Source organism: Rhinoderma darwinii, chromosome 4 (genome assembly GCF_050947455.1).
Source record: "Rhinoderma darwinii isolate aRhiDar2 chromosome 4, aRhiDar2.hap1, whole genome shotgun sequence".
NCBI lineage: Eukaryota > Metazoa > Chordata > Amphibia > Anura > Rhinodermatidae > Rhinoderma > Rhinoderma darwinii.
In genome coordinates, this window is record NC_134690.1 from 240,158,424 (window position 1) to 240,177,393 (window position 18,970).

The window sequence follows — 18,970 nt, forward strand, 5'->3', positions numbered from 1 at the left end:
ATGAAGCAGAGTGGCGAAACACATGTCAAGGTCTCTGATGGTGGCTACTTACAATCTTGTTCATGATGTCCGACATTGGTGTTTTCATGTTTCATTTGTAATATACTGATTTTCAATATCCATGGTCTATTCACTAATTGAGTTTTTGTTACCATGGGATACTTGTGCACAACCCTTTTATTATCTCTTTCTGCCATTTTGTTTTTTAGTCACCATCTTTATCTTTTATTGGTATTTTTATGGATTTTAAATTATGCTTTGTAATTAAGTATGTGACATGTTACCAATTTAGGTGTGTTTAATTTTCTGTTATTAGGTCTTTGTGACACTGACTCAGGGGGAGGGATAGGTTTGGCAGATCAGGATGAAACTGCATAGATTAGGCTATCCTACGGAAAGTGAGGTGTGAAACTACAGATAAAGGGAAAACACCTACTGTACCTTGTTCAGAAAACAAATAGATGGAACTAGTCATGGCACAGTCGCAACATTACTTGTCAGATGCCTAGATGATCATGCCAGATATCAAGCATGAATATTACATAAATGACTATTAGGATGGATGTTTGTGCTAGGCACAGTAATATGTAACTTATATTAGCATCAGATTTAAAAGATATTGTTATAGATTTATAATTCAAGGGGGTTATTTTTTTTACAGACCGATTCTTTGGTCCTTCCTTTTTTTGGGAGTATGTGTCACGTACTCCCTTTCTGCGGCTCCCCCGGTCTCCATAACGTCGAGAGTTACTCGCTCGGGCGTAGCCCGGCCTTCCATCCAGAAACTAATGGCCAGACTGAGAGGACCAATCAGTCTCTGGAACAGTATCTCAGATGTTTCTTGGCCGATGCTTAGGATAAATGGTTCAGTTTTTTGGCACTTGCGGAATTTACCCTCAATAATCACATCATCACATCGTCAGGAGTTTCTCCATTCTTTGCTAATTATGGTTTTAATCCCCGGTTTTCTTAATCTTCCCCATGTGTATCAGATAACCCTGAAGTGGTGCTTTTCACTGGGTACATGAGGGTCATCTGGGACCAGGTCCAGAGTAATCTCAGGGCAGCCCAGGACTGCCAGCGGCTTCAAGCCAATAAAAGGCGTTCAGCCAATCCTGATTTCTTGGTGGGAGATCGGGTTTGGTTATCTTCCAAGAACCTCCGCCTGAGGGTACCCTCCAGAAAGTTTGCCCCCAGGTACATCGGTCCTTATGAGGTCAAGGAGAGGATCAACCCGGTCTCCTTCCACTTAAAATTGCCCCCCTCCTTCCGCATCCATGATGGGTTTCATTGCTCCCTTCTGAAGAGATTTGTCCCCCCCATCCTTCCCATAGGGAGACCTCCTGTCCCCGTATTGACTCCTGAGGGACAGGAGTTCGAGGTGGCCAGGCTGCTGGACAGTAGAAAGGTTCAAGGGTCTATCCAGTACTTGGTCCATTGGAAAGGATTTGATCCAGAGGAGAGGACTTGGGTCCCAGTCCGAGATATCCACACTCGGATCCAAATAAAAAACGAATAAACCTAGTTCGGGGGTGGAGGGTCCAGTGGCCCCTTGTAAAAGGGGGGGGTACTGTTACGTATTCCGTTCCTGCGGCTCCCTCGGTCTCCAAGACGTCGAGAGTTACACGCTCGGACATCGCCCGGGCTGGGCAGACTGAGGCAGCCTGCAGCCAATAGGAGCTCAGGAGCATCAGGCCAATCAAAGCTCTCTCCTTATTTAGTTTAGCCTGGGGTAGTAGGCCTTTGCCTATAATTAGAGTTACCTAGCCTCGTGCTTTCCCTTGTATCAGTCTTCCCTGAGCGACTTGCATTTTGACTCCTTTGTTACCCCTGACCCCGGCTGCACTCCTGACTTTTCTTTGCCTTCTGACTTTTTGTTTTTGCGCACTCTCCCGGTTTGACCCTACCTGCCTGACTCCGCCTTTTGTACCCAGACTTATCCGTGGCGCAATTGCCCTACCTCTCCCTCCATGTACTTCCCAGGTGACCCTTTGTTATTTCGTACTGTCTCTGTCTTATCTGTTTGTCTGTTTCACTTGTACTAGTATAGGTAATGCCGCCCAGTTGTGCGCCGTCGTTTAGGTCGGTTCGTACAAGTAGGTAAGGACAGAGGTTTGGGAAGAACAGGGACCTCACTGTTTACCGTGTATTTGTCTGTGACAGTATGTATGTCGTTTTCACACAGCCATATAATCCAATGTAATGCTTCTCAGCAGTGTCCATGACCACCAAGTTAGGTAAACATGCACTAAAATGGGAGTTGAAAAGTAACTGTCCGATGTGAACTTTGTAAATTTGCTTTGGAGGACGGGTTTGCAATCAAATCTATTGTTCATTGGGCATTACATTTAGCATAAGAAGATTTTTGCTTGCATGACTTATTATTGTGGTCACCACAGCACGACAAATCTATTATCATTTATGCCAGAAAACTTCTTCTAGCTGGCTTAGAGTTGACTCTGTGGGTCATAAATAGGTAAAGGCCAGTGCCCAGCACTGTACCTGGCCATCTCAATCAGATTTCAACCCCCGGTGGACAGTAAAAAAAATTATGCTCACCACACCGCTCCTCTTCACTGGGTCCCCTCAGGCTCTCACAGCAGGCCGTGGCTCATATACGTTGGGCACACAAAAATTGCATTGCAATAATATATTTATGTGAAACAAAGTAACTTCCTAATATACTTTAATTTAAAATTCTGTACTAAATGGGGCAGATCAAACCTCGTGAATTGTTCCCGGAAGTGCTGAAGCTTTTCTAATAATGATGACACTCCAACACGGCCCCACGTGACTGAGGGCTAGCTTCATGTGCTGTACGTGAACATGGCCGCAAGGGGCTGTCACATTGCCTATTGCTTGAGTCCCGAGCAGAGCATCAGCTAGCGCTTTGCTTGGGACTCCAGCCCTGCTCCCGACGTCCATATTTGTTCAATTCAGGGGATTCCTATCGCTGGGAGTTCCTGAGCAGAGCATCAGCTGATGCTGAGGACTCCAGCACTTCTGCCAACGTCTCTGTCACTGTCCATATATGGACAATGACGTCGACAGCAGTACTGCAGTCCCCCAGCAAAGCATCAGCTGATGCTCTGCCTGGGGACTCCAGCACTTCTGCCAACGTCTCTGTCACTGTCCATATATGGACAATGACATCGGCAGCAGTACTGGAGTTCCCGAGCAAAGCATCAGCTGATGCTCTGCTCGGGAACTCCAGCGATAGGAAAACCCTCAAGTCACTGACCATATATGGACAGTGACATTGGCAGAAGTGCTGTAGTCCCCAGGCAGAGCATCAGCTGATGCTCTGCTCGGGGACTCCAGTATTGCTGCCAACGTCACTGTCCATATATAAGGAAAACATACATGCACACCACTCTCACACGCTTTCAACTGCACATCACAGGCGGAAACGCGCACACTCAGATCATTGATGCATAAATACACAGATCACAGCATATGCGGGCGAACATACGAGCGGAAAAAACGCGCTGATTCCCAGCGCCCTATACGCTACACCCCTGCTTCGTCTAACCCCCACCTCACCGACTTCCGTCGCCGCCCCGATCCGAAATGAATGAGACGTGTACTGTTCTGCCCGCACATGACACGCCACCAGGCATTTCCTAAACACCGAGACACACTGAAAACGAGACAAAAAAGTACCGTCCGAATGCCTAAGTAAGGGGAAATCCGAGAGATCTGGGCCCGCTAAAAACTCCTTGAAGCAGAAAACTGGACATACCGCATTCCCCGGCAATGCGTACAACACTAAACGTCTCCCCCTACCCATTTTATCAGTCATTGAATGACGAAGAACTATCTCCACCCTATCTTCATACAAATCCACATCATCCTGCCTCAAACCCCCCCCGGTTTAGCCAAACTATTCGACACCAATTCCCCCACCCAAAAAGCCCCAAAGAAAGCCAGCGAGAAGGACAATCGAAACAGCTTGAGCTCATATGGCGATCTACACACCTGCCACACCACCTCACCCATCTCACACAGCAGTTGGAATTACACTGGACGCCTCTGATCCCTCACAAGCACACCCTTTCTCAGTCCCCGCAATGCCTGGCTCACCAAGAAATGCTTAGTGACGTCCACTAACCCCCGGAGCTTAAAACCGAAAGCAATGGCCGCCACAAAGACCTTGGTAACCGTGCAACCAGCAGAAAAAGCATCCCCCAACCAAAACAACAACGCAAGTATCCTGCCATCATCAGACACTACATCCCCCAGGGACCCAATCCACTCTTCCCATTGATGCCATCCGGCCGAATACGCCGCCCACGTCGAGCTGGCCAGCGATCGCTCGATCAAGGCACCTGCAGCCCGGACACCAGCTCCCAAAGATGACTTGGACAGTCCACCCCAGTCAATTCCGCATCCGGCACCAGCTGATGAAACCGATCCCACTGTGAGCGAGAAAGCGTATCAGCGATACAATTCTCCACCCTGGAACATGCACCGCCACCACCCACACCCGGCACGTTGTTTATTGCAATTACCACTCCCAGATTGTCGCAATGGAAGCGACCTTGTCCCGGAACCTGTCCCCCCAAATGGTGACTTATACCACGATGGGAAACAGTGCACGTAAAACCCATCTCCACCCAAGTAGCCGATCACGTACCCACGCACCATTGACCTTTACAAAACGTGCCGAAACCCACTGCACCCGATGCATCAGTGAACAACTCCAGATCAAAACTATCCATAGCCTGAGACATCCATAACGAGCGACCATTATATCTAGCCAGGAAATGAAGCCACACTCGCAAGTCCTCCCTGTGATCAGCGACTAAACAAGTAAAATGATGTGGCTCCCTAACCCCCGCCGTCGCAGCTGCCAACCGACGGCAAAACACCCTACCCATCGGCATGATGCGGCAAGCAAAATTTAACTTCCCCAGCAGCGACTGCAACTCACGTAGCGTGATTTTCTTAAGATGACAAGCTCTGTCAACTTCAGAACGCAAAGCAACCAGCTTATCATCTTGAAATCTACACCCCATCGCCACAGAGTCAATTGAAATACCCAAAAACAAATGGACGTCGCAGGGCCCTCAGTCTTTTCAGCCGCCAAAGGGACACCACACTCCCGTGACACCCATGTAACCGTCTCCAGCAAGTTCTTGCATATTCCAGAACCCGCCAGACCGACGCACAAAAAATCATCGAGATAGTGAATAACCGAATCCACCCCAGCGACAACTCTAACCGCCCACTCCAAAAATGAACTAAAAACTTTGAAATACGCACACGACAGAGAACAGCCCATAGGTAGGCAACGATCAACAAATAAAAACCCCATTCCAGTAACACCCCAACAGCCGCTGGCTGTCCGGATGCACCGACAGTAAACGAAAAGGAGCCTCGATGTCAGTCTTTGCCATCAAAGCCCCTTTTCCGTAACCGTGCAACAGTGATACTGCCGCGTCAAATGACGTATAGACGACGGAACACAATTCTGGATCTATACCATCATTAACTGACGCCCCTTTAGGAAATGACAAATGGTGTATAAGACGGAACTTGTTCGGTTCCCGTTTTGGAACCACACCCAGGGTTGAAACTACCAAACCTGGCACCGGAACTGTCGTGAAAGGGCCCGCCATTCTACCCAGCGCAACTTCCTTCTGAAGTTTTTCCGACACCACCACTGCATGCTGATAGGCAGACCGAAGCTTGCGCTGCGTAAAAGGGACCACGTGAGGCGGTGGTGGAATAATAAAACCCAAACTAATCAGCAGAGCTTCTTCCCTATCGGGGTATCTACAAAGAATGGGGGCCATCTTTGTGAGCCTCACTGGCGTCATCCCCCTGACCAGAGGAACCACCGGCTTCCCCCTGTCGCCGCCCTTTTTTAAAGCATTTGGAAGCCCCGTGCGACTGACTGTTACAGTGTGAACAGACATGTTTAAACTTGCAAGTGGCTCCAAATTGACATTGCCCCTCATTAAACTGCCAACACGTTCCAAGCTTGGAGCCAGAGGCCTGACCTGCCTGACTGGAAGTTCCCGTCCCGTTCCCGCTCCCGGGAAAGGACTGACCCTGTTTAAACAGCGCCGTCACCTTTAACCACAAAGCTATATCCTTATGGTCCCACCGTGTGTTTGGCCGCACCGCTTTACGCAGACTAAATTGTTCGTCATACCGGAGCCACGCCTGACCCCCATAAGCCTTGTGTGCCTCCTCCACTGCGTCCAAATAACAAAAGAGTGCCGAGCAATTGTCCGGCGCCTTTTCCCCAATAACACTCGCCAATATAGCAAGAGTCTGCAACCAATTAACGAATGTTTTTGGGATCAAGCGATACCTCCTTTTTTCCTCCTCGCCTTTCTTAATTTCATCACGCTTAACCTTATCCGAATTAAACTTTTCCAAAGGCAGAAGGGAAAATATTTAAACGTACTCATCCTTCCAAATACGCTCAACTTCCTGTTTCAAATGGGCCCCTAACGGGCCCTCATAACACACATAAACCTCTCCCTGCGCATGATCATCCAAATGCACCCAGTCTCTTCCGAAACCGCCATGCCCACCCCCCCCCCCATGTGTCACTACTCCGGTATTAAGAACCGGGGTGCTAATGTGAGAACCCGCCCAAACCGCAACCGGTGACGTGACCGCCTGCCCTGGGGATGGGGGCCCCACCAACCGCCCCACTAACTCTTTTAAGCAACCCACTAAATCTGCCAGATTATCCCGACCCCCGTGCGCTTGCGACGTGGGTACCCCGGACCCCCCGGCGAACACCCCCGATGCGACAGGAAAAGGTAAAGTAGGCGTTAACTCACCAGACTGCCCAGGGGCTGTGAACCCGTCAGCCGGACCCGCATGTCCACGCATAGAGGCCTGCAGCTCACCATCATCCAATGCTCCGTTCCCGCTGTGGCGAAGTCCGCATTGGCAGTGGGTGCATGGGGAATTCCAACTCCTGGATGGGACTTGGGAAAAGGACATCGCATCATCCGGGCGGCTCTCCTCGCTCCTCCACTGGTCTGAAGCACCAGCCACCTGCTGCTCGTTGCCTGGCACCCACACCACTGACCGAATTCTGTGTCTTCCACCGACCCCATCACCGCTCGACATCTCCGCCTCTAGCCCAGCCGGCCCTCTGTCTGGAACCTCTCCATGCAGGGCTGCCGACAAACTTCCGACCCGACTGGAAGAAGGAGGGTGGGTGGCCAGAAGTGACGTCCGCATCGTCGTGGTCGTAGCCACCGGGCGCCGCCGCGTTCTGGGATTCCTCCCAGGACCGGACCGTGGAGCAGCAGTCGTCCGCCCTGAAGCCCGGCCTTAAGGGTCCACAGAGGGGCTCCGCATGCAGTGCCGTGCCCGCATGATCACTTCCGGACTCAGCCGGACAGGAGGTCGCCAGCGCCTCGTGGTGCACGTCACACCGGAAGTGCAGGCCGCATCTGGCCTCCACGGGGAGACAGGGGGGAGACAGGCTCTCTCCACCTGATACCTGTCCCCCGAGAGCGCTGTGCTATTACCTCCAGCTGCTCCTGCAGAGATGGAGCCGACGCTGTGGGGGAGCGCTCCAGGCCTGCGCCCTAAACCTCCGATGACTCCTGGCAATGAGAGGAAGCCGGGCCCGCAATCAGCGTCGTTCGGGCATGACCACACGTGGCGGATTTCCTCCGCAACTGTCCGCATCAATGCCGCACAGAATCTGCGTTGCAGATTCTGCTGCGGATCTGCACAAAATGTGCAGTAAATTGATGCGGACTAGCTGCTGCGGACTGCGGGAAAAGTGCTTCCCTTCTCCCTATCAGTGCAGGATAGAGAGAAGGGACAGCACTTTCCCTAGTGAAAGTAAACGAATTTCATACTTACCGGCCGTTGTCTTGGTGACGCGTCCCTCTTTCGGCATCCAGCCCGACCTCCCTGGATGACGCGCCAGTCCATGTGACCGCTGCAGCCTGTTATTAGCCTGTGATTGGCTGCAGCCGTCACTTAGACTGAAACGTCATCCTGGGAGGCCGGACTGGAGACAGAAGCAGGGAGTTCTCGGTAAGTATGAACTTATATTTTTTTACAGGTTGCTGTATATTGGGATCGGTAGTCACTGTCCCGGGTGCAGAAACAGTTACTGCCGATCGCTTAACTCTTTCAGCACCCTGGACAGTGACTATTTACAGACGTCTCCTAGCAACGCTCCCGTCATTACGGGAGCCCCATTGACTTCCTCAGTCTGGCTGTAGACCTAGAAATACATAGGTCCAGCCAGAATGAAGAAATGTCATGGCAAAAAAGCAAGACGCATCCGCAGCACACATAACATGTGCATGACAGCTGCGGACTTCATTGCAGAACTTAGAATCTCCATTGAAGTCAATGGAGAAATTCCGCCATGAGTCCGCCACTGCTCCGCAACAGACAGAGCATGCTGCGGACACCAAATTCCGCTCCGCAGCCTATGCTCCGCAGCGGAATGTTACGCATCGTCTAAACGAACACTTCTAAATAGAAGTGGAAGTCAATGCAAAAACGGCTCCGCTGCGGATTAACGCTGCGGAGTGTCCGCAGCGGAATTTAAGTGAAATTCCGCCACGTGTGAACCCAGCCTTACCTGCGCACTGAGCCATCCAGGCTCCCTGGACACAGCAGTGGTCAGCAGCTGCTGCAGAAGATCCTCATCATACGCCATGGATGAAGAGGAGAGGAAGGACATGTTCCTGGTTCAGCGTCCTGGCGAAGAGAGGGAGAGAAAGCACGAGGAGAAGGTACATCCCCCTACACACCCCACCCCTTACCCTACTAGTCCTCCTACCGACCTTATCCTAAACTCCCATAGGCCAACCAACTCGTTACCGCTCCTATCTATTTTAGTCATGGAGTCCTCCCTTTATTCTATTTTTTGTCTGCAGTACGGCCTCTTCTATCCAACTATAAATATATACAAAATATATACACTACTGTTCAAAAGTTTAGGGTCACTTAGAAATTTCCTTATTTTTGAAAGAAAAGCACAGTTTTTTTTAATGAAGATAACATTAAATTAATCAGAAATACACTATACATTGTTAATGTGCCAAATGACTATTTTAGCTGCAAACGTCTGGTTTTTAATGCAATATCTACATAGGTGTATAGAGGCCAATTTCCAGCAACCATCACTCCAGTGTTCTAATGGTACATTGTGTTTGCTAACTGTGTTAGAAGGCTAATGGATGATTAGAAAACACTTGAAAACCCTTGTGCAATTATGTTAGCACCGCTGTAAACAGTTTTGCTGTTTAGAGGAGCTATAAAACTGACCTTCCTTTGAGCTAGTTGAGAATCTGGAGCATTACATTTGTGGGTTCGATTAAACTCTCAAAATGGCTAGAAAAAGAGAGCTTTCATGTGAAACGCGACAGTCTATTCTTGTTCTTAGAAATGAAGGCTATTCCATGCGAGAAATTGCCAAGAAACTGAAGATTTCCTACAACGGTTTGTACTACTCCCTTCAGAGGACAGCACACACAGGCTCTAACCAGAGTAGAAAGAGAAGTGGGAGGCCCCGCTGCACAACTGAGCAACAAGAAAAGTACATTAGAGTCTCTAGTTTGAGAAATAGACGCCTCACAGTTCCTCAACTGGCAGCTTCATTAAATAGTACCCGCAAAACGCCAGTGTCAACGTCTACAGTGAAGAGGCGACTCCGGGATGCTGGCCTTCAGGGCAGAGTGGCAAAGAAAAAGCCATATCTGAGACTGGCTAATAAAAGGAAAAGATTAATATGGGCAAAAGCACACAGACATTGGACAGAGGAAGATTGGAAAAAAGTGTTATGGACAGACTAATCGAAGTTTGAGGTGTGTGGATCACACAGAAGAACGTTTGTGAGACTCAGAACAACTGAAAAGATGCTGGAAGAGTGCCTGACGCCATCTGTCAAGCATGGTGGAGGTAATGTGATGGCCTGGGGTTGCTTTGGTGCTAGTAAAGTGGGAGATTTGTACAAGGTAAAAGGGATTTTGAATAAGGAAGGCTATCACTCCATTTTGCAACGCCATGCCATACCCTGTGGACAGCGCTTGATTGGACCCAATATCATCCTACAACAGGATAATGACCCAAAGCACACCTCCAAATTGTGCAAGAACTATTTAGGGAAGAAGCAGGCAGCTGGTATTCTATCTGTAATGGAGTGGCCAGCGCAGTCACCAGATCTCAACCCCATAGAGCTGTTGTGGGATCAGCTTGACCGTATGGTACACAAGAAGTGCCCATCAAGCCAATCCAACTTGTGGGAGGGGCTTCTGGAAGCATGGGGTGAAATTTCTCCCGATTACCTCAGCAAATTAACAGCTAGAATGCCAAAGGTCTGCAATGCTGTAGTTGCTGCAAATGGAGCATTCTTTGACGAAAGCAAAGTTTGAAGGAGAAAATTATTATTTTAAATAAAAATCATTATTTCTAACCTTGTCAATGTCTTGACTATATTTCTAGTCATTTTGCAACTCATTTGATAAATATAAGTGTGAGTTTTCATGGAAAACACAAATTTGTCTGGGTGACCCCAAACTTTTGAACGGTAGTGTACATGTACATGTAAATTCTGCGGTCGGTCGACAGTTTAGTGCAAATGCTGTGGTCAGACAGTATACATATGCAAACACATGCAGTGGTTGCACTAAAAAATGTACAGCTTATTTACTTTTACATTGGATTACCGCAAATTAAATACTCCTCCTTGGCTTAAAATACTCCTTAAAAATGCTGAGAGAAATATTTTTACACGTCTGAAAATATTTTGTCTGAAAATATTTAGATATAAAGCATGCAGCTTCTATGGGACCTTTGGATAGAGGGGGTCCAGTTCTGGTTAATCACATCCCTTTTGCTACTGGTGGTAAGAACCTGTGCAGGGGAGAAGTATTGGCCTAACAAACACCGAGCTCTTCTTTTTGGACTATGCAGTTTGATCTTTGCTATGGGGCAAGTCTCTTCTATTTATGCCATTAAATATATGTATTACTATATCTAGCCAAGAAAAAAATACATACTTAAATGTGTTATCTGGTCTTTAAAAACGATATGCTAATGGTGTAAATCCAGTAAGATTAGTCACTTACTAATATACTGTCTGTAGCTGAAATGTCTCTGTAATAGTCTCACATGCAGTTACATGACCATTCCCCTGGCGTCTATCTCCTGCTTGTGTAAACTTCTGTACACTGAAAAGGTGGTTTCCCCCCTCCTTGTAGTATAGGATGTTAAAGATCACATGCCTTTTATCTCCACTGCTCCCTGCTCTCCTCTCTCCCTCCTTGTATCTGGAGGGTTCATGTTTCACAGAGCTGTGTCTCAGTAGCAAGTAGTAATTACAGCACTACCTTACAACTTGTAATAGAGACGCATGCAGGCAGCTGTACATAGAGGCAATTTCTGTGGGAGGAGAGAGGATCATGGAAACTGTAGTCCTTTACATAATAATCCCGCACACAGAAAGCACTGCCAGCATCAAAACAGCAGTACTGCAAAGAGCTGGGCAAGATAATGAAAATTAAAAATAATTACTTCTGAGTTATAATGTCATCATCTGTGAGCATTCACACACATACAGGTACTTTTTTAAAAATTTTTGGGATAACCCCTTTAAAAGTACAATAGCAAATATAATTTCTTACTTGTAAATGGAATTAGATTCTTCATTCTCCACTAAATGGAGACAGACTTTAAGCAATATCACTGGGATATATTTTGTGTAGCCATTTAGTTTTTGTTTCAAAATTCCTCTGGACGTGGCAGATAACACAGGACGTGGCGGATTCCTCTGGACGTGGCACGACTAGATACTAGGGCAAAGCACGGAAACAGGAACGGGGAACAAGGTACGGGTAACAACAGGAACGGGAAACACTAAGGGACCATTTGCAAGACAGACTGGGAAAACTACAACGCTCAGGCATCGAACTAGGGGGCTGGACCCCTCTTATAGCCCAGGGTACTCACGGGTCAAAGGTCGTTCAAGATGTCCGGTGCGCGCGCTGCCCCTTTAAGAGCGGGGACGAGCGTGCGCGCGCACCCTGCGGGCTCCGGCGAAGGTGAGTGGATGCAAGCGCTGGCGTCTCCTGAGGAGGAGGCTGGGGCCAGCGCTTGCCGACTCGTGGCTGCGGCTGTCAGCGGGAGGCTGGAGCTGACAGCCCGCAGCCACGGACGTTACAGTAACTTCGAGTACTGATTTCTTTTTACTTCTTGCATCTGTAAGAAAAAGGCAATCTGACACAATAGTTTCCTGAAGCATAAACATTCATACTATTCGAACCACATGCTTATTGGATTGGATGCAGACGTTCCTTTGTTCATAACATTTCTGGTGATTTTAACTGCACTGTACCAGAACTGTAAAGTGTAAAATGTGTTTCCTCCGACACTTTAAAATTTACTATTGTCAAGGAGAATGAGATAATGTCAGCTTCCAACTCATTTAATGTAATCTATAGACCTATACAACCTACTGTAACTATCTTATTTCACAAGTCACAGCATTTTCATTTAACAACGGGGAGCATTTAGCTAAAGAAATTGATGTGGTAATTTAGGGTATTTTGTTTTTTGTGCTTAGGAGATGTAAGTGTATTTTTATTGACATCAAGTATTAGGATGTGTTTGTGCACATTATTATTATTTTACAATATTTATTTCTTCTATGTTTCCTCGACATATGCTCTGCGTGAATATATTCCTTAGAGGACATGTTCAGCTCCCTTGGAATACATTATTGAACAGCTTTCTTTACATTCTGGCAGATAAATGGCCTGTTATTGCTGACCAATAGTATGTGTGGGTCTACGTTCTCCACTTCAAATACTTGTTCGTACCTATTTTATATTTCCTAAAAATTGGACACTAAAGAAATGTTTAATTGCATACCTTGAGGGGATTTTATTCTTTTATTTGTTTTATAAAATATTAAAAAAAGTAACAGGTGATTTTAAATCCTTTCTTCCAGACGGCACTCACTGCTCCTGTTTCAGTCCAGTGTCTGGTTATAACAAATGGGACCGGTGAGCGCCATCTGGAAGATAAGTAAACTGCTCCTTCTGCAGTACTTCACTTCTAGTAAAAAAAAACATTATGGTGCCATAAATGGAGTTACATACATTACTTTCTATGAGAGAAGAAATGATAATGAGGTGTAAAAAGTTATGGCTAGGGGTGATACAAGATAGGGGCAAATAAGGGGTTAGGGTGTTTGCGAATGCTTGGGTAGTAAAAAGATGTCACTGTGGCAGTCTTCATTGAGCTGGCGCAAAGTTAAGGTTCTCTTACATGGCTCGTCTTGTGCAGTGTAAACGAACACTGATCAATGAAACAGCTCGTTGATCGGCGCTCGTTTGCTTCTTTCGTTACTCCGATCGCTCCTCCCCATACATTATTATCATGTCGGTAGCACGTCTCCCTGCTTACACAGGGAGATGTGCTGCCCACAACGATAATATTTTTTCATTTTTAAAACGATACAATCAGCAGATGTACGAGCATTTGCTCGTTCATCTGCTGATCGCTGCGTTGTTTACACAGGGCAATTGTTGGCAGGGGCTTGGCAAAAGTAAATGTTAGTCATGGGGATGAGACGCTATGGGTAGGCAATCAGTGATGTATAGAGATGCTGCGGTGGACAGTAAAGGCCCTTTTACACCGGCCAATAAGCGGCTGGTGCATCGAGTGCCGATCAACGAGACACACAGAGCTATGGATGGGGAGGAGTGGCCGTTACTCCAATCGCTCGTCCCCATACATTATTATCATGCTGGCAGCACAGGGAGATGTGCTACCGACAACGATAATCTTTTACTTTTTGAAAACGATACGACTAGCAGATGATCGATAGTGTGCTCGTTCATCTGCTGATCGTTCCCCTGTTTACACAGGACAATTATCAGCAACGAGTGTTATATTAACGCTAGTTTGCCCGATAATCGCCCTGTGTAAAGCCGCCTTAAGGCTCAAGTAGGGAAAATTTTGTTATGTTGAGGCCTTGTGCTAAAATAATATTAATATTAATAATCAAGTTTTTTTTCCCATCATTCTGCACTCAATACCCCATAAAAAAAAAGTGAAAACAGAATGGTAGTAATCTTTGCTAATTTATTGAAAAAAAACAACTAAAATATTGCATTGACATAAGTATTCAGACCCTTTACTCAGTGCTTAGTTGAAGCACATTTGGCAGCGATAACATCCTCCAGTCTTCTTGGGTATGAGGCCACAAGGTTTGCACACCTGGATTTGGGGATTTTCTGCCATTCTTCTCCTCAGATCCTCTAAAGCTCTGTCAGGTTGGATGGGGACCGTCGGTGGACAGCCATTTTCAGGTCTCTCCAGAGATGTTAGGGTTCAAGTCAGGGCTCTGGCTGGGCCACTCAAGGACATTCACAGAGTTGTCCCTAAGCCACTCCTGTATTGTCTTAGCTGGGTGCTTAAAGAGGATCTGTCCCCAGTTTATTAATTTCCTATCTCCTAACTAATCTAATAGGTGCTTTGCTGCTGATAACTACAGTGTGATTTGTTTTCAAAAATGTTTTTTATTCGTAAAGTTATGAGCATTTTTCTAGATATGGTAAATTGGCTCTAATAGCCAAATAAGAGGGGACTCTCTTTCTTTTCACTCTGGGCGGTGTAATGATTTCTGTATGATGCTGTCCAATCAGCATACAGCTTCTCCCCCTTCCCTGCCCAGCAACACAGCCTGATCTTATAGTACACAGCTTCCATTCCCGACTGTGTATTCAACTGGTGATATCTCTGGTTGTGTCACAGCTGTGATCCTGGTGCCATATGAAAGATTAGCATCTCATCTTTCATATGCTACCAGAACCGCTGTTGTAGGTGGTCCAGAGCCCGAGATATGGCTGTTTGAAGTGATCAGTCTTCCCTCTAGATAGTCTCTCACACTGTGTGAAGCAGCTTCATGCTGATAGGACAGCGTCAGAGACTGTGAGGAGGCTAGGCTAGTATAGCCTCATTTGCATATTTAGAAAAAAGCTCATAACTTTTAAATGAATACAGTTTTTGGGACACAATTTTCACTAGCATTATCAGTGTGACATCACCTATTAGATTGGGAGATAGGGCATTACTAAACTAGAGACCTCTTTAACCCCTTAACGACCGCCCACCGTCTTTTGACGTCAGGCGGTGCATGTACTCAGTCTACAGCGACGCCTTTTGGCGTCGCTGTAGTAGAGTGGGTTTATCGGCACCCTGGTGACATCTGCACTAAAAACCGGCTGTAAGTAACAGGTCCAGTTCTTAGTGCAGCCATCAGGACCTGCCGATTTCGTCGTAACAGCACGTGACCGCTGTGACAGCCAATCACAGCGGTCACATGCTGTTACTGCGTACAGAGCCGCCGGGAGTGTCTAAATGACAGCTCCTGCTCTAAGAACGAGCTGTTGCTAGCAGCTCTGTTCTTAGAGCAGTGATCAGGAGCCAATAGTATTGGTTCCTGATCTTTTGTGATCACTATGAGATCCAATCATAGTGATCACTACTGTAAAATAAAAGTAAAAACATGTATCTGTTTCTCCTCACTGTTCTAGCTGTGGAGAGAAACAGATACAAGTGTGTCAGTGTCCCCACACAAAATCACTTGTCCCTTACACAGTTTATTAAAAAAACAAAACATTTTTTTCAGTATTTTATAGTATATAGTATATACATATATATATAAATATAAATATATTTACTGTATATACTAAGAATCGTACTATAAACTACTTTCTTTTTAGGGTACGCTGTTAGATGGCGTGTACGCTGTTAGGCCTCATGCACACGACCGTAGCCGTGTGCACGGCCGTGTTTTTTGGGTCGGCCGACTGCGGACTGTCAGCCGCAGGCCGCCCGCAAATCGCGGGACATGCACATGGCTGCCACCATTGTTTTCAATGAGCCCGGACCGCAGAACAGGGCCGTAATAAGACATGCCCGTTCTTTCTGCGGTCCGGGCTCCCGGGCCGTGCAAGGACCGCAAAAACTACGGTCGTGTGCATGGCCCCATAGAAAAGAATGGGGCCGCAATTCTCCCGTGGACTTTCGGGGGAATTGCGGCCGAAAAAAAAACACGATTATGTGCATGGGGCCTTAGACGGCGTAGGGTGCTTTTCTGGGCTTGGGTTTACGGTTTGTGTTAGGCGTAGGGTTTAGGTTTAGGTTTGAAAAAAAGAAAAACTAAAAAAAAACAATTAAAAAAAACAAAAAAAAGTTTAATTCTTTTAGTGTTCTTAGTTGATTAGGCTTCATGCACACGACCGTGCTCGTAATTACGACTCGTAATTACGAGCACGGCCGGGCACGGCCGGCCGCGGGCAGACGGCTGCTTTTGCGAGCCGTGCTGTCATTATAAAGTATAGCAGCACGGCCCGTAAAATAGAAAAATAGAACATGTTCTATTTTTTTAACGGCACGGGCACCTTCCCATGAGAAAACGGGAAGGTACCGGTGGGTAACAGAAGTCTATGAGCCCGTTATTGCAGGTCGTAATTACGACCCGCAATAACGGGTGTTTTTACGGTCGTGTGCATGAGGCCTTAGTTGATAAAAAAAAATTTAAACCGCTAGTTCTATTTATTATTTGCGGTTTAGACTGTATTATCATTATGGCTGCCAGAAGATACAGCGTTGAGGAAGCCTATCAGATGCTATGCTCAGATACGGATTCTGCATCTGAAGTTGAGCTTTTAGGGTATGTGCACACGTAGTGACCAAAAACGTCTGAAAATACGGAGCTGTTTTCAAGGGAAAACAGACCCTGATTTTCAGACGTTTTTTGAATAACTCACGGTTTTCGCTGCGTTTTCGCTGCGTTTTTTACGTCCGTTTTTGGAGCTGTTTTCATTGGAGTCTATGAGAAAACGGCTCCAAAAACGTCCAAAGAAGTGTCCTGCACTTCTTTTGACGAGGCTGTATTTTTACGCGTCGTTGTTTGACAGCTGTCAAACGACGACGCGTAAATGACAGGTTGTCTGCACAGTACGTCGGCAAACCCATTCAAATGAATGGGCAGATGTTTGCCGACGTATTGTAGCCCTATTTTCAGACGTAAAACAAGGCATAATATGCCTCGTTTACGTCTGAAAATAGGTCGTGTGAACCCAGCCTTACTTGAAAGCGACAGCGAAAGTGTCGCTTCAAGGGATTCTATGGATATGAGACCCAGCACCAGTGATATGGGAGACGGCGCAGTTGCCACAACGTCCGTTCAAAGTGCAGCCCCTGAAATTGCACAACCCCACCAAACCGATTTTGTGTGGGAACCCACGAGTTTATTTTCTCCCACCATAAATGACTTTATTGCTACTCCTGGCATACAAATTTGTATGCCAGGCAGTACATTGCCAATAAGCCTTCGTCACCTAATGCCAGGTTGTGGAATCCCACAAATTTCAAAGGGCGTCTCTCATTCCGTCAATTCATACCCTCAAAAAGTGCAAAATACGGGGTAAAGATCTACAAGTTATGTGAAAGCACTACTGGCTACACATGTGCATTTAAGATCTACGAGGGTAAAGACAGTGAATTTAATCCACCAGGGTGCCCTCCAAATATTGGTACCACTGGTAAGATTGTGTGGGATTTAATTGGCCCTTTCCTACACAAGGGGTATCATGTATACACGGACAGTTTTTATACCAGTGTGCCTTTGTTTAGCGCCCTTCATTGTGCCAACACCGGAGCCTGTGGCACAATACGCAGGAATCGCAAAGGTTTCCCACGTCAACTTGTGGATAAAAAACTACGAAAGGGGGAGTCATGCGCTTTTCAAATTGAGAAGATGCTGGCTATAAAATTTCGTGACCGCAAGGACGTCTACATGATCAGCACTATCCATACAAGTGCAACAGCAACTATTAGAGAACGTGGGGCCTCTGCAGAGGAACAAAAGCCTGTGTGTGTCATCGGCTATAACAAATTCAAGTTGCGATGCAGAACGCATTTGTCCTGTACAAAAAATCAGCGAGCAGGGCGACATTCTTTGAATTTCAGGAGAAAGTGATTGAAGATCTCCTATTTCAATCTGCAGACCAGAGAGTAGTCCATGAGTCAGAGGATGTACACCGACTTGTTGAAAAACATTTTTTACACTCCATCCCTTCAACATCTAACCAAAAATACCCCAAAAAACGGTGTCGGGTCTGCAGCAAACGAGGACAGCGAAGTGAGTCACGATATTATTGTTCCGCTTGTCCTTCCAACCCTGGTCTATGCATAAGTCCCTGTTTTGTCCTTATCAATACACTATGGGCTTTATTACAGTTTTGTTCGGGTTTTGTGTGGACCTCTTACACCCGACAATACTTCTAGAAATAGCGACATTAAAGAGGCTCTGTCACCAGATTTTGCAACCCCTATCTGCTATTGCAGCAGATAGGCGCTGCAATGTAGATTACAGTAACATTTTTATTTTAAAAAAACGAGCATTTTTGGCCAAGTTATGACCATTTTTGTATTTATGCAAATGAGGCTTGCAAAAGTACAACTGGGCGTGTTGAAAAGTAAAAGTACAACTGGGCGTGTATTATGTGCGTACATCGGGGCGTGTTTACTACTTTTACTAGCTGGGCGTTGTGTATAGAAGTATCATCCACTTCTCTTCAGAACGCCCAGCTTCTGGCAGTGCAGACACAGCCGTGTTCTCGAGAGATCACGCTGTGACGTCACTCACAGGTCCTGCATCGTGTCAGACGAGCGAGGACACCGGCACCAGAGGCTACAGATGATTCTGCAGCAGCATCGGCGTTTGCAGGTAAGTCGATGTAGCTACTTACCTGCTGATGCTGCTGCAGAATCAACTGTAGCCTCTGGTGCCGACACGATGCAGGACCTGTGAGTGACGTCACAGATCTGCACTGCCAGAAGCTGGGCGTTCTGAAGAGAAGTGGATGATACTTCTCATCAGAACGCCCAGCTAGTAAAAGTAGTAAACACGCCCCGATGTACGCACATAATACACGCCCAGTTGTAC

At 46.7% G+C, this 18,970-nt stretch overlaps 1 protein-coding gene across 1 annotated transcript in view; it reads left to right on the plus strand.

Moving 5' to 3' along the window:
* LOC142759773 (clavesin-2) overlaps nt 1-18,970 on the plus strand; it is a 75,509-nt gene that overhangs the window by 37,526 nt on the left and 19,013 nt on the right. The window lies entirely within an intron of this gene.